We start from the raw sequence: 17682 nt of genomic DNA, 5'->3' as shown, positions 1-17682 counted from the left end.
TTATTTAGTAGACTGTTATACAACTAAATCTGATGATATAATAATAAAAATTAATTTTTAAATTAATACTTATAAAATAAAATAAAAAATTAAGAATTAATTTTCCCTACCACACATTTCAATTGCAAGGCATCGTATAGAAGTCTATTAATAGCATTGTATTGATATCATATATACAAAGTCTTACCTAATTCTATATGGTATCATAGCTAAATTTGAAAAACTTCAATTTTTGTTCATCTCAAAATGGCCAACCTCCACTTCTTCCACTATTAGATATTTTTCGTGTCGTGCTAAAGTTTAATAATGAGTATATCTCCTTCTATTTTAATTTTTTTTTACTAGAATTGGCATAGTCTTAGAGGTCAAGACCTAATTGATCTCTTATTATATAATCAGTAGTCTATTATTTTTCTATTTAAAAATGAACTATCAATAAGAGAAGTATGGAGTCGATTATTGTTGCAGAATACATTTTACTATATTTTGAAAGTCAAGATTCCTCCCAAGCAACTATTGAAAACCACGACTTTTTGGAAGTAGTATATCTCTGCTGTCATTTCTCTCCGAAACTCTATTCCATTACTGACTCTTTGCCCAAAAAATGATCTTTCACTACCCATATGGGCAATATCGTGTCGATCACACACGCAACTGACGCAAGAACGCATCAAAGTCTAAACGGGATGGCGATCCAAATTATGCTCCACTCAAAAATAGTAGTGATTTTATTTGATACCATTTGAACTTTGAAGTGATTTGGGTGGAATTTCTCAAAACTTGGCAGTATTAATCGACATGATGGCCCTACAAAAGGACAAGGAAGTGAAAAAAATGCTTCGAAATGAGAAAACTTGTCTGTGGCTGCTGGGATTCGAGCCCAGGTCTCCACGGCCACAACGTGGAATTCTTACCACTAAACTACAGCCACAAGCTGACAAGATATCAAATTACTCTTTATTTAGAGCATCTTTGACAGGAGTGTTGCTTTCACCAATAAGTTATATTTGCCTATTTTTATCTCTTTTTCTTCCTCCAGAAGAATAGCTATTCTAACTTTTTTGCTAATTTTATGAACAGTGAATAGCCACTAGTGGCTATTTACTATTCTCATATCTACTATTTTTTTTTCTCTCTTCCCTTTGTCTCTCACTCCTCTCTCTCGCCCGCCGGAGAAGATGAGGTCCGACGCTGACGTCTACCCCGCTCCTCTGAATAGGCATCGGTCTCCTCTCTCTGCGCCGACGCAGAGATCCGACTGATCCTCCCAAAGCTCCGGTGCCGAACGAGGCCGTCATTGACGATCCAGATGTCGACGCCGTCTACGTGCCCCTGCCCACCGACCTCCACGTACGCTGGGTCTTAGGTGTGGGCGGGCAAGTGGAGGTAGAAGTTGAGGGATTTAAGGAAGGCCTGATAGGTGCAGACATGGAGGTCATCGATGAGCTTGCCCTCGTCAACACCAGGCCTGACAAGCTTCGCGACAAGTACAGCACGCCGTTGCCTTCCTCCCCCACACCAAAATCCACGCCTCCGTCGACTACGCCGTCATCGTCAGATCCGATCTCTGCATCGTCACTGCCGAAGATGGGTTGGGGTTGGGGGTTGGGGGAGACCGGAGAGTGAGAGGTAGAAGTGAAAAAAAAAAAAAAAAAAAAAAAAAAAAAAGATCAAAAAATAATATTTTAAGAAAATGAAAAGTGGAATAGAGATTATTGTTAGAGTGTTTTTAAGATAGCCAGTGATTAAAGTATAGATTAATACTTTTTGAGTAGTTATTTGAACTCCAATTACTGAAGATGCTCTTAGTTTACGGAAACATTCGACACGATAAGACTGGTTGGAGATAACTAGATGACCTAAGGTGGGACCAGCTGCAATATTGCCAATAATTAACATGTAAAGCTATATCTGATAAGCGAAGGATCCAGAAACTAGTGTGGAAACTCTTTTGTCTATATATATATAATTATAATTATAATTATATATTAGTAATATTATCCAAAATGGTGTGTCATAAAAGTTGGCATGATGATTAATTGATAATGAGAATGAGACAAAACGAGAAACTGTGTGTAGTTTCTCGTACAAATGGGGGAATAGGGATTTTAACGATTTTTGTTTTCATGTTTTCGTCAACATCATCAGCCCAATGAGCGTCAAAAATAAATACACATGCTTGTTTTATGAACAAACACTATTTGTTGCAAACCAATTAACATTAAAAATGAATTGTTTAAAAATTACATTTTTAAAAAGTTTAAAATTTAAAAAATGTAGAAAACTGCTCTATATAATCGGCAGGAAATGGGATGATGTTTTGAAAACTCGTAATTTTAAATGCCAAACTGTAATTTTGTCAAATGTTTAGATGCGTTTTTAAAATTTATTTTCTCAAATCACACTTTTTAAAAATCGAAAACCCACACGGACCCTTGGTGTACTTGTTCAACAAATAAGTCGCCGGCTGAATATTTGTTTTAAGATAAAATAAGTTTTTCAAAACTAAAATTAATATTGAGAAAACTTGAACACAAAAGTTTAATTAATAATTTTGTGTCTAAATTTTTTTTCTCCAGCTTTCGATCCTTCAACTTGTTTCTATATTTTTGGGGCAACTTGGCATTGCAAGTTGCAACTCTTCTTCTTCATTAGAATCAAGAATAGGCCTCACTTCTCTAACAATACAAATGCCTATAATTTTGCAAGGAACAAACATACCTTTCACTATTATAATTGCACTCCTCTTTCTTCAATTTATGGCTTAAAAAACAATATATTTTGTTTTTTTTTTTTATTTTTTTTTTTATGAAAAACGATTGTCGATTGATAATTGGCTACCAATAATTGGATAACTGCTCATTGCAGTTATTTCAAAATGAATAACTGTCTATATCGGTTGCAATTAGGAAAAAATAACTATTATTGCAACCAATTGTACATCTCTATTATCTATATTTGCAAAAATGTTTTATATATGATTTTTTACGATTGCTGCTCAAATTTATTATAATTTGAACAACAAATTATTAAATATCTCAACCCAGATGTCAACCCTTAGAAGAATTTGTTGAATTTGATCAGATTTGATAGATCATGGGCTTAAAATAATGTAATTAAAGATCCAAACCTTAATTATCATTGGTTCCACAATGATGTGTAAAGAAAACTGCCATGAAAGGTGCCCCTCTCTCTCTCTCTCTCTCTCTCTCTCTCTCCAGAGAACCCTCCAAAAAACTTTTTGTTGCTCGGAGAGGCTCCCTCCCTCCCTACTGGCTCTTGTCTTTTCCTTAGTCATCTTAGACTAAAGTGTTTTGTTTCCTCCCTGAGTTTTTCTCAGTGGAGGCTAGATTTCTCTCAGCCATTAGGGCTGTAGTGCTTTTGTTCCCTCCGGTAGATTTGATAGTGGCTGACTTTCTCCTATCCTTGTTAGGCTATGGTGGCTTGTATTTGTGTGTGTGTGTGTTTTTTTTTTCTTTTTTTTGTTCAGGCAGGAAGGCTCAAATTTAGGTGTCCAGCTTGGGGGAATGGTAGATCGTATTGTTTATCAGTGATTTTTTGGCCGGTTTTTCATACGTTTTTCTTCGACTTTTGGAGCTAGATCTACACACATTCGTTGTTTTTTTCAAGACATGTGCCCCTCAGCTGCGTTCCCCGTCGTCGTCTGCTCCAGCTATTAGAAGCACTAGCCACGTTGGTCGTCGGTTTTCGGCGCGTGGCCTACACGTGCCAGAGAATCTTTTGCTTTTGGCGTGCAAATGCTCTCTAGCGCGCATGACGGCCACGCTCGGCCTTTTCTGGGCGTGCACGGTGGTGGATGGGGTCTACGGTGGTCAATCTACGATTGAGTGGTGCCAATGACGGTGCGTGTCCTCCACGCGCTGCTGTCTCCGGCAGATTCTGTCCCTGTCTCTTCTGCCAACAGTTTTTTTTTTCCTGCTGTTGTGTTCTATATTCCACTTGTTTCTCCTGTACAATATGCTTGTGTATTACTCAAATTTTATTGGAATTTAGTTGGCTAGATGCTAGATCGGCCCTCTTTTATTTGAGAGTGTACGTTAATGTAAGAGAGGCTCAAATGTAATTCTAGTAAGGCTTGTTGTCTCTACATAAGTAGCTGTTTTTTAAGTCAGATTTTTCTGACTTAGAGTGTGAAAGAATTCTATCCCTCTATTTTTTAAAATGTATGTCTTATGGCTTTGAAATTTTATAATATCACTTGCTATTTGTTAAAAGAAAAAAAACTGCCATGAAAGAAATGGTTTGCAGAGGAATGCAGTACCGGCGCCGGCGAGATAGTTGAACCGCATAATTATGAGATGGGGCACGTGAGTGAATGTGAACGTGGAGGCGAGGCCACATGGAGGCATCGTGCAAGTTGCGATACCAGGCTGGCGACGTGATTGGTCGGACAGACATAATGAAAGCATCCAGACAGCTGTACCCATTGGCCAATCCGATTCCAGTAATGTTTGACTGAGCCATCACGTAACTCGTGGGATCCATCATCCATTCCACTTTTCAGCGGATCGTTTGGGACAAAAGCTTTGTCCTCTTCCACCGCAAAACACCAATCCCAACGAGCTCTTTCATTTTTATTTTTTTTATTTTTTTTAATTTAATTTTGTTAATTTAGCTAATTACTTTTTAAAGTTATTAAATAATAAATATTTTTAATTTTTTTTTTATTTTAAGTAAATATTATTTTTATTGATAATGTTAAGTACTAAAAACAATGAATGGATTAAATTCATTTTTCTTTTTCTTTTTTTTTTTTTAAAAAAAAAATCATTCATAACATGAAACAGAGGTAAGTAAGTAGACATTTTATAATAAATTATATCCTTTTGTCTCAAAAGGAAAAACTAATTGTTTTTGTTAATCTATTTTTAGAGGTATTTTTATTTTTTAGTTTGAAAAATTATTATGATGTATCATAAAAACTAAAATTATTTTTTATATTTAAAGGAATATTTTATATTTGAGTTGTCTGTTAATGTTTTTATTATATATATATATATATAGAGAGAGAGAGAGAGAGAGAGAGAGAAAAGAGAGAACATAAGTTTTTACAAGAATTTCAAATAAAAATAAAGCAAAAGAATTGCATACGGAAACATATGGAGAATTAGGGCCGCAACTTGGGTTGATTGATGGGCTACTCTTCGATTATTCTGGAAGGGAATGCGTAGACCGTAGTGAATGGTCTGAACAAAGGAGTTTCTCGAGAGAGATGATATGACAGTATTATTTTAGACACGAGAGGAATTCTAAAAGATTTTCATTCTTAGTCTGTCTTTCATGTTAGAAGAGAATGGAACAAAGGGGCCTATCTCCTTGCTAAATATGTTGTTTCTCGGCAATTATGCAAGGTGTGAGTTCACTCTTATTCTAACTGTCTCTATAAAATTGTAATTACTGAGCTTTTATTGTCTAATAATTAATAAAATTACAATTTCTCCTAAAAAAAAAAAAAAAAAGAAAACTTGGGTGGCTTATGTATAATAGAATTGTATTCAAAATGGCTAATCAAAAGCTTAAAAAACATGTTTATCTTATTTTCTAAATCAAATGCATTTGAGCTACTTGCTTTTCCAAATGCATAAATATTTTATGCTTCTCTCTCTCTCTCTCTCTCTCTCTCTCTCTCTCTCTCTTGTTATTTTGGTTTCCCTCTTTCTCTTTGTTGTTTGGGTTAAAAAAATAAATAAAGAATAAAATAATAATAATTAAATGTTATAAAAAAAAATAATAATAGGATGAAGAATGCACCCAAAAAGTTATTAGTTAACTAAAATAGAAAAATATAGCATTGATTAGCTATATTTTGAATGCTCTTTTGGCTACCTTATAGTCGTGCTGGGTAGGTCAAATCCATCTTCTGTTTGGACATGATGCGTATAAATGATACTTTGCTTCAACTTATAAAAAATCATATACTATGGTATATCATACATCCTTTATCCTTGCATTGCACTTTTAATATACTTCTATTTCTAAACTTCTTTAAATGGCTTTTAAAATTATTATTTAATTAAAATCTAATAAAGATACATCCTTTTTTTTTTTTTTTTTTTTTTTTTTTTTTTTTTTTTTTAACAAATTCTCATTTATTTAGTAATCAGAAAACTGACTTCAAGAAGTAGGAATACCATAAATTACATCTGAAATTTCTTCCATCCATGTAATATATACGACATGAGTGGTAGTCTCAGGGGCCAAACCATGTGCAGCTAGATTAACTTTCCTTTTGACATGAATAACAATGGATGTCCTCAGAGAGCCCAATCCTAATTTAATATCTTTTACAAAATGTCCAAAACTATTGAAGCACGGTGTAGCATAATTGACTTCCTTCACTATATGTAGAGTATCTCCTTCCAAGATAATTTCTTATTAAACTTTTTTTTTTTTTTTAAATTTAATCATGCAAACCTTTCATAGATGTTGAAATTAAAGATTATTGCGCATATTCAATCAGAAGACCATACCTACATCAATCCTTACCTTATTTTTTCAGAGCCTGCATAATCTGGATTTCATCACCTTCAAGTTCTACATGTGTAAGGGATATTAGGTGAGGGCCCTTTGGGCTTGGGTTTATAATTGATTAGTTAATTGGGCTAAATATTAATAGTTAGGCCCATGGTTAGTTTAGTCTATATACGATTCAGGGAAAGATAGTATTAGACATGAAAAGAATTATTCAATAAAATGTGTCTTGGAGATTAGCTTTCTTGAATAAGCTTGGAGATTATGGACTTCTCGAAGTATCTAGGCTTTTCGTATTTCTTGTTCTTCATCTTCTACCTTTTATCTACATTCTATAATATAGTATAAGAAATACATTACATGTGGTATCACAAAACTATTCCAATTAGTAAAAATTGTAAAGACTCCCCTTATTTGTATTTCTTCCAACCAAGTTAAAGCCTTGCCTTTCATATGATATGAGGCTATCATGTATTTGTGATAATCGGGAATATCATAATAGTTGAAAAATTGGTGAATCTTGGACATTCAACCTGAAAGATTCTGACCATTAAATTTGGGAAGATAGTACCCCGCCATTGTAGGATCAATTGCTCTGATACCACTTGTAATGTATTTTTTATACTGACTGTATTATTATAGAATATAGATCCCCAAAAATTACAGTGTTTCTCTTGAGCCGTAAATTTTCTAGCCACTACTGCCAAAGTAGAAAACTCTTTGTCATCCAACTCACGTAACTGTCTTTTAATATATATTAGATGGCTACAAAGATTAACAAAAAAAAAAAAATTGAAATACTTCAAACGCAAAACTTGAAAATAAAAACATTATAAACATGAAATACATATAAAGCCTAATATATTACTAAAGAAGGTAAGCACCCTAAATATTAGTGAAAAATCATATACACGTCTACCACTAATTAATGACAAAATCAAATAAAAACCATTCAGAAATGTGGTCTGGGCTTGTTCGCCCAAGTTGTCTGCCTAGTGAGAATAAAGAACTAGCTAAATAGCCTAAATGGCTCTTAACTGGGTTTTTCGTTCAACTAGCAGGAAAAATTAAAAAAAAAAAAAAAAAAAAAAAATCTATAAATAACGTTTAGAGAGAAAAGAGACATTTTGGAAAAAAGGAAGCAGCATTGCTTTTTCCTTAAGACTTAAGAGGGAGTAAAATACAAAAACTGATAAAATAATTTATAATTATTATTTTTTTAAAAATGAGATGTTTCTGAAGAAAAAACATTCGTAATAGTTTCCTACAAGTTGCAACCAAACAAACAGAAGACAATCTTCTCCTTTCACTAGACCGAACCGCCATTTTACTGCCAGCTAGAGACTCAATTTAGGCCCAACTTACGCACTGGTCCATTTTGAGGTTGAGGGCCGAAGCCCTAGGCACTCATATCCTCTATTATCTCTCTTTATGTTTTTTAATCGAATTAATAAAAGATTCTTAGTCGTTTTTTTTTTTTTTTTTTTTTTTTTTCAATTAAGTAATTGAAGGATTAAAAGAAATGATCATTCTTCTCGCTCCTTATCAAAAAGGAAGGAATGGGTGATCATAAAAACGAAAATTGGGTGAATTCTTGATAACTGACCCAACATAGAATAAAATAGTGTCGAAATGGGTCAAACAAGTAATCAAGTCCTCTCAAGGGGCCGAATAAGGCGATTACAGAAGTAAAAGAGACACAGATTAAGGCGAACCTATCTGAACCTCTACCTGGAATCAACAACAACCACAGAAAAGAGGCTGAAGCCGAATATGCACTGTCATAGTCCGATGTAGGGACTGCAGGAAAGAAAGGAACTAATACAAATTCGGTTACAAAAGTCTTCATGATAAGATTAAAACTCCTAAGAGCTGGGAGACAGCAACCCACAAAATAAACAAGCAGCAAAATACAGAAAGAGCTACAAAATACAAAAAAAAAAAAAATATATAGGGAAAAATAATAAAAAAAGAGCAAAAAAAACTCACGAAATAGTAGTACCGGCGGATGGTAGGGCGGGCAAAACCCACTCGTCGGTAGTGGCGTCCGGAGTGAAGGAAACAACCGCAGACAGGGGCAGAGGGAGGGGGGTCGAGAGGGTTCAAACGCCCCCCCCCCCCCCCCCCACCCAAATTTTTTTCCTTACTCTTGAAATTATTTTTCTAAAATCCTGGTTGCCCACCCTAAAAAATTCATTTAGGGACAAATATTTTTCAAAAAAATTGAGATTCATGAGTCACACCGACGTAAGACAACACCTTTTACAACTTTAGTTAAGAGGGACGCAAGGTCATCGCAAGAAGAAATGCGATGGAAATAGTTAATTTTAAATAGAATATTTTATTAATAATCAACTGACGTAGTGAAAAAATTGGTAACAACAATTAGAAGCATTTGCGTCCTCTAACCAAAAGATAAAAACAAGCTCGTATGCTAAAAGAACGATAAACTCTTCAGGTGTTGAGAAATGCTCAAGTTTGATTAATAATTCAATGGTTGATTTATTACATTGCAAACTCACCTATAAATAATATAGAAAGAAAATACTTATAAAGAAAGTAAACATAATTCTAATAAAGAAAGAAAATGTAGTCCTAGTAAAGAAATGAATGATAGTCCTAATTGTTAATAAAATAAAATCGTGGCTTGATGATAAAGTCTTTCCTTTTGTATTTTTATTGTCTGAAAACAAATAAAATTCTAATCAAACAGCACTGCTTCAATATTATTTTTAACATTTTTCTTATTTTTCGGTTAAATATGGATAAATTCCTAAATCCTCAACCTTGAGCACAAGGTTGTTTTGAAGGATGGAAGGATGTTAGAAAACCCGAGGTTGTTTTATTTATCTCCTTATTTTTTTTTTTCTCTACTGCTGTCGTTATTCCCTTGATTGTCTTTTTTATGTTTTCAAATATGCTTTTATTTATATTTCATGAGTGTAGATCTTCTCCTCCTCCTCCTTGGAGGAAAATTTTTTCAATCGAATTTGGATTAGTGTGATTGTGTGAATATATGAGTAGGACAAAACATGTTGGGTTGAAGATTTTTCAACTCAATCAGGTTTTTTCAATCGGACGGGTGGTCGCTTCGGATCGGGTTACGTTGTCAGTATGGGCCGATCTTTTTAGTCTTCAATTTTTGGGCAAGTTGTTTGGACCGACATTAGGTTATTTAAGGCTATTAATCAAAATTGATTTTCACATTCACAAATTTGGTCCAAACATTGTAATATTTTCAATCATTTCCTGAAAATAAATTACATATGTCAATCAATACAGGAAGAATAAGTGGCAAATCTCCCAAATTAGTAATCTTTTCTGCACAACAAATGCTGACGTGGAAATTATTTTCACAATAAAAAAGAGTAATATCTCATGCACAAAAAATAAAAATCATTTCCACGTCAACGTTGTTGTACAAAGTGTGTACATTTATTGTACAGAAAACTTTACTCTATCCCAAACAAGAAATGTTTCTTGCACATACTTTGTATACAAAATCCTACGTGCCAAGATTTTTTTGTACACACTTTGTTTTAAAAAAAATTAAAACAAAGTGCCACGTAATACTTTGTGTACGAAGTGTATGCAAGAAACATTTCTCATCCGAAATACATCAAAATTCATCAAGCTAGGAAATATATATAGGAAGGGTAATGCTAGAGCTCTTTTTAGTGTCATTCTGGGGTTTTTCTATGCTATTATGACACCTTGTTTTTTTTTTTTTTTTTTTTTTTTTTTTTTTTTTTAATAAAAACAAGAGATATAAATCAATGCGTATTTTTTTTTTTTAAAAAAATTAAAAACAAGGTACCATTTCAGGGGTCAGCATAGAAGGACCATAGAAGAACACTAAAAAGAGATCTAGCATTTCTCATATAGGAAAAGTATTTGGTCTGGGTGAGGTAAAGGTGTAAGAGTAAAAGCCTATTAGGATTTGACAAGTGGCTAAATTTATAAAGAAAACATAATATATAATATGTTAGATTGATTTGGGTTTATGATCACCCAAGTTGAAAACAATCTAAAACTGAAACTGAACTAATCCCCCATGGATTGAAATTCTTAAAACCAAACCAACATAAATCCTTTTGATTCAGGCTGGTTAATTGGGTTCATTTTGATAGTGTCAAGCACAAATGTTATGATATTAATAATTCTCAAAGAATAGAATTATCTGATACATGTGATATGACAATTTAACAATCATATCAACTTGTAAATCCAAATGTTTAAGCATTTCTAATAAACTCACTAAAATAGGATTTTTTTTTTATTTTTTATTTTCAAAAAAATTATAACTATTTTGGTGAGCCAAATTACTATAAACCATAAAAAATATCACCAATAGTCTCTGGAAAATGATAACTTTTGTTTGGTGAGCGACTCACCAAAAGAATAAAAAATAATAAAATTTATCTCTCCCTTTTATTTTATTTCCTTTTCACACTCAAAGAAAACGTTCATTTTTTACACTCTACTTCTCAACATTTATATTGAAAGCATACGACCTTTTTTGAAATATATGACCGTTAGAGAAAAACAAATTTTTAAAAATATGACCGTTAAGAAAAGATAATTTTTTAAAAATATGACTGTTAGAATAAGACAAATATTGAGAAATATGATTGTTAGGACAATACAAACATTCAAAAATATAAATGTTATAGAAAAAAAAAAAATCTTTGAAAAAAATAATATTTAAATGGAATAGTGAAATTAGATAGCTAAAATAGTGAAGTTGCTGGGGTGCTTTAAAAAATTGAATAACTAAAATAGATAAATGTAATTTTTAGCTAGTAAAATCTGGTGATCAAGCTATTGAGAAGAAAACTATGATATCATAGGATAATTTTCCGAAAACAAAAACAACCCAATATATTGAATAATTCTACATGTACATTAAGTGTCCATGAAAAAATGAGGTGGCTTTTAAAATCACTATTGAGCGTGTGATTGATTAAATGAAGATTTTGATCAAGTAGTGATTTTAGAAGCCACCTTATTTTTTTATGGACACTTAATGTACATGTAGAATCCAATATATGTATCAAACAGCTCAACATGGAGGTAAATTTATCTTTTTAGCTAAGATCTGTGTCATTCCTAAGCAAAATTCTCATTAAAAAAAAATTAAAATTAATTTTAGACCGTTAAAAAAATTACGGAAGATTTCTTGTAATTTTTTTACAACACCAAAACCAAATCCTCGAATATGTATCACACACACCCAATGAAGGAGGGAGGGGGGGCTTCCCCTCAATTTCTTAAAAAAAAAAATTAGAAGGTTGAATTTTTTTTTAAAAAAATATATATATATATAAAAGATAAAAAAACTAAAAATTTAGCCTATTGGCACCCGCAAGAAATTTTTTTGATCACCAGCCTTTGCCCATAAAAACTTTTGACTTCGTTTAACAAAAAAAAATTGAAATACTTCAAACGCAAAACTTGAAAATAAAAACATTATAAACATGAAATACATATAAAGCCTAATATATTACTAAAGGAGGTAAGCACCCTAAATATTAGTGAAAAATCATATACACGTCTATCACTAATTAATGACAAAATCAAATAAAAACCATTCAGAAATGTGGTCTGGGCTTGTTCGCCCAAGTTGTCTGCCTAGTGAGAATAAAGAACTAGCTAAATAGCCTAAATGGCTCTTAACTGGGTTTTTCGTTCAACTAGCAGGAAAAATTAAAAAAAAAAAAAAAAAAAAAAAAAAAAAAAAAAAAAAAAATCTATAAATAACGTTTAGGGAGAAAAGAGACATTTTGGAAAAAAGGAAGCAGCATTGCTTTTTCCTTAAGACTTAAGAGGGAGTAAAATACAAAAACTGATAAAATAATTTATAATTATTATTTTTTTAAAAATGAGATGTTTCTGAAGAGAAAACATTCGTAATAGTTTCCTAAAAGTTGCAACCAAACAAACAGAAGACAATCTTCTCCTTTCACTAGACCGAACCGCCATTTTACTGCCAGCTAGAGACTCAATTTAGGCCCAACATACGCACTGGTCCATTTTGAGGTTGAGGGCCGAAGCCCTAGGCACTCATATCCTCTATTATCTCTCTTTATGTTTTTTAATCGAATTAATAAAAGATTCTTAGTCGGATTAAAAGATTAAGTAATGAAAGGATTAAAAGAAATGATCATTCTTCCCGCTCCTTATCAGAAAGGAAGGAATGGGTGATCATAAAAACGAAAATTGGGTGAACTCTTGATAACTGACCCAACATAAAATAAAATAGTGTCGAAATGGGTCAAACAAGTGATCAAGTCCTCTCAAGGGGCCGAATAAGGCGATTACAGAAGTAAAAGAGACACAGATTAAGGCGAACCTATCTGAACCTCTACCTGGAATCAACAACAACCACAGAAAAGAGGCTGAAGCCGAATATGCACTGTCATAGTCCGATGTAGGGACTGCAGGAAAGAAAGGAACTAATACAAATTCGGTTACAAAAGTCTTCACGATAAGATCAAAACTCCTAAGAGCTGGGAGACAGCAACCCACAAAATAAACAAGCAGCAAAATACAGAAAGAGCTACAAAATACAAGAAAAATAAAAATATAGGGAAAAAAAAAAAACAGCAAAAAAAACTCACGAAATAGTAGTACCAGCGGATGGTAGGGCGGGCAAACCCACTCGTCGGTAGTGGCGACCGGAGTGAAGGAAACAACCGCAGACAGGGGCAGAGGGAGGGGGGTCGAGAGGGTTCAAACGCCCCCCCCCCACCCAAATTTTTTTCCTTACTCTTGAAATTATTTTTCTAAAATCCTAGTTGCCCACCCTAAAAAATTCATTTAGGGACAAATATTTTTCAAAAAGACTGAGATTCATGAGTCACATCGACGTAAGACAACCCTTTTACAACTTTAGTTAAGAGGGATGCAAGGTCATCGCAAGAAGAAATGCGATGGAAATGGTTAATTTTTCATAGAATATTTCATTAATAATCAACTGACGTAGCGAAAAAAATTGGTAACAACAATCAGAAGCATTTGCGTCCTCTAACCAAAAGATAAAAACAAGCTCGTATGCTAAAAGAACGATAAACTCTTCAGGTGTTGAGAAATACTCAAGTTTGATTAATAATTCAATGGTTGATTATTACATTGCAAACTCACCTATAAATAATATAGAAAGAAAATACTTATAGAGAAAGTAAACATAATTCTAATAAATAAAGAAAATGTAGTCCTAGTAAAGAAATGAATGAAAGTCCTAATTGTAAATAAAATAAAATCGTGGCTTGATGATAAAGTCTTTTCTTTTGTATTTTTATTGTCTGAAAACAAATAAAATTTTAATCAAACAGCACTGCTTCAATATTATTTTTAACATTTTTCTTATTTTTCGGTTAAATATGAATAAATTCCTAAATCCTCAACCTTGAGCACAAGGTTGTTTTGAAGGATGGAAGGATGTTAGAAAACCCGAGGTTGTTTTATTTATCTCCTTATTTTTTTTTTCTTTTCTCTACTGCTGTCGTTATTCCCTTGATTGTCTTTTTTATGTTTTCAAATATGCTTTTATTTATATTTCATGAGTGTAGATCTTCTCCTCCTCCTCCTTGGAGGAAAATTTTTTCAATCGAATTTGGATTAGTGTGATTGTGTGAATATATGAGTAGGACAAAACATGTTGGGTTGAAGATTTTTCAACTCAATCAGGTTTTTTCAATCGGACGGGTGGTCGCTTCGGATCGGGTTACGTTGTCAGTATGGGCCGATCTTTTTAGTCTTCAATTTTTGGGCAAGTTGTTTGGACCGACATTAGGTTATTTAAGGCTATTAATCAAAATTGATTTTCACATTCACAAATTTGGTCCAAACATTGTAATATTTTCAATCATTTCCTGAAAATAAATTACATATGTCAATCAATACAAGAAGAATAAGTGGCAAATCTCCCAAATTAGTAATCTTTTCTGCACAACAAATGCTGACGTGGAAATTATTTTCACAATAAAAAAAGAGTAATATCTCATACACAAAAAATAAAAATCATTTCCACGTCAACGTTGTTGTACAAAGTGTGTACATTTATTGTACAGAAAACTTTACTCTATCCCAAACAAGAAATGTTTCTTGCACATACTTTGTATACAAAATCCTACGTGCCAAGATTTTTTTGTACACACTTTGTTTTAAAAAAAATTAAAACAAAGTGCCACGTAATACTTTGTGTACGAAGTGTGTGCAAGAAACATTTCTCATCCGAAATACATCAAAATTCATCAAGCTAGGAAATATATATAGGAAGGGTAATGCTAGAGCTCTTTTTAGTGTCCTTCTGGGGTTTTTATATGCTATTATGACACCTTGTTTTTTTTTTTTTTTTTTTTTTTTAATAAAAACAAGAGATATAAATCAATGCGTATTTTTTTTTTTTAAAAAAAATTAAAAACAAGGTACCATTTCAGGGGTTAGCATAGAAGGACCATAGAAGAACACTAAGAATAGCTCTAGCATTTCTCATATAAGAAAAGTATTTGGTCTGGGTGAGGTAAAGGTGGAAGGGTAAAAGCCTATTAGAATTTGACAAGTGGCTAAATTTATAAAGAAAACATAATATATAATATGTTAGATTGATTTGGGTTTATGATCACCCAAGTTGAAAACAATCTAAAACTGAAACTGAACTAATCCCCCATGGATTGAAATTCTTAAAACCAAACCAACATAAATCCTTTTGATTCAGGCTGGTTAATTGGGTTCATTTTGATAGTGTCAAGCACAAATGTTATGATATTAATAATTCTCAAAGAATAGAATTATCTGATACATGTGATATGACAATTTAACAATCATATCAACTTGTAAATCCAAATGTTTAAGCATTTCTAATAAACTCACTAAAATAGGATTTTTTTTTATTTTTTATTTTCAAAAAAATTATAACTATTTTGGTGAGCCAAATTACTATAAACCATAAAAAATATCACCAATAGTCTCTGGAAAATGATAACTTTTGTTTGGTGAGCGACTCACCAAAAGAATAAAAAATAATAAAATTTATCTCTCCCTTTTATTTTATTTCCTTTTCACATTCAAAGAAAACGTTCATTTTTTACACTCTACTTCTCAACATTTATATTGAAAGCATACGACCTTTTTTGAAAAATATGACCGTTAGAGAAAAAAACAAATTTTTAAAAATATGACCGTTAAGAAAAGATAATTTTTTAAAAATATGACTGTTAAAATAAGACAAATATTGAGAAATATGATTGTTAGGACAATACAAACATTCAAAAATATAAATGTTAGAGAAAAAAAAAAAATCTTTGAAAAAAATAATATTTAAATGGAATAGTGAAATTAGATAGCTAAAATAGTGAAGTTGCTGGGGTGCTTTAAAAAATTGAATAACTAAAATAGATAAATGTAATTTTTAGCTAGTAAAATCTGGTGATCAAGCTATTGAGAAGAAAACTATGATATCATAGGATAATTTTCCGAAAACAAAAACAACCCAATATATTGAATAATTCTACATGTACATTAAGTGTCCATGAAAAAATGAGGTGGCTTTTAAAATCACTATTGAGCGTGTGATTGATTAAATGAAGATTTTGATCAAGTAGTGATTTTAGAAGCCACCTTATTTTTTTATGGACACTTAATGTACATGTAGAATCCAATATATGTATCAAACAGCTCAACATGGAGGTAAATTTATCTTTTTAGCTAAGATCTGTGTCATTCCTAAGCAAAATTCTCATTAAAAAAAAATTAAAATTAATTTTAGACCGTTAAAAAAATTACGGAAGATTTCTTGTAATTTTTTTACAACACCAAAACCAAATCCTCGAATATGTATCACACACACCCAATGAAGGAGGGAGGGGGGGCTTCCCCTCAATTTCTTAAAAAAAAAAAATTAGAAGGTTGAATTTTTTTTTTTTTAAAAAAATATATATATAAAAGATAAAAAAAACTAAAAATTTAGCCTATTGGCACCCGCAAGAAATTTTTTTGATCACCGGCCTTTGCCCATAAAAGCTTTTGACTTCGTTCCTGCACACACCCCTTTCTTTTGTGGTGACCTCGGATGAAGCTAACATATTTTTCTTTTGTTCCTCCTCTTTGTTGGGCACTAATACAAATTAAGGGAGAAAAAAGAGTAAATTAAACTCAATATTGTTATCAATAAAAATAAATAAATAATAATAATAATAAAAATAAAAATAAAGCTCAATATTGTTTGGTGAAGTCGGCATCATGTCGTTATCTTTGGAGACGGATCCGTGTGGCTTTAGTTGCACCTTCCAAAGTGGTTGCTCAAAATATCACTCCTACTCTACTACCTCCAGTAGTTCAACAAAACAAAAAGGAAACCTTCTGTTTGTTCATCTAATACTATTAATAAATAATAATAAAAAAAAAGAAAAGAAAAGAAAAGAAAAAGAAAAGTCAAAGTGTAAAGAGATATACCTTTTAAGGTATTGTTAGAGAATGGTTTTAAAAAGTGTTTTTTTTTTTTTTTTTTTTTTTAAAAAAAAATATTTTGAGGCGATATAAAGATAATAAGTGTTTTTTTTGGCAACTCCTATTTAAAAAGTATTTTGTGTTTTGAATAGCTTGTTGATAGTTTTGAGTAAAACGTATTTTATTTAAAAATAAAAAAAAAAGTGTTTTCAAAACCATTAACAACCTATAAAAGAGAGAAATATGCTAAATGTGTCAATTTTTTATTATCAAAAGATAGGTACCAAAATGATGTGGAGTTTATTCATGGGATAAGAACAAAATAATTAATAAAAAAAAAATGTTTGGATACCAATGAATAAACTTCACATCATTTTGGTATCGATCTCTTGGTAAAAAAATTTGATATCCCCAGCATTTCTCAAAGAGAAAATACATGTTACAACATTAGAAGTAGGCTCAATGGAAAAACAACATAAGTAGATCAAAGAACATAATGGAAAGCTAGTGCTATCCTAATTGGATTGGGATCCACAAAAATTACCTGTTCGAATTGCTAATAATTCGGACAGATAATATGAGAGAGTTTAGATGTGACTAATGGCCTAAATAAATTTTGAGTTTTCTACCATCTACCTTACTCATATAAGCTTTCTCATATTGTCGATCTAAATTATTAACAATTCGAGCAAATAATTATTGTGAATTCTTATTGTCATCCTAATCTTAATCTAGTGGAGT

General features: G+C 31.9%; 1 non-coding gene across 1 annotated transcript; it reads right to left on the bottom strand.

Annotated features, from left to right (window-relative positions):
* Nucleotides 1-859: 859 nt before the first annotated feature.
* Nucleotides 860-931, bottom strand: TRNAH-GUG (transfer RNA histidin (anticodon GUG)). Its single transcript has one exon. It is a non-coding gene; the product is annotated as a tRNA-His (tRNA).
* Nucleotides 932-17682: the final 16751 nt, after the last annotated feature.

Source organism: Alnus glutinosa, chromosome 7 (assembly GCF_958979055.1).
Source record: "Alnus glutinosa chromosome 7, dhAlnGlut1.1, whole genome shotgun sequence".
Classification (NCBI taxonomy): Eukaryota; Viridiplantae; Streptophyta; class Magnoliopsida; order Fagales; family Betulaceae; genus Alnus; species Alnus glutinosa.
The sequence above is the reverse complement of the archived record's forward strand: the minus strand, read 5'-3'. Positions and strand labels throughout refer to the sequence as shown.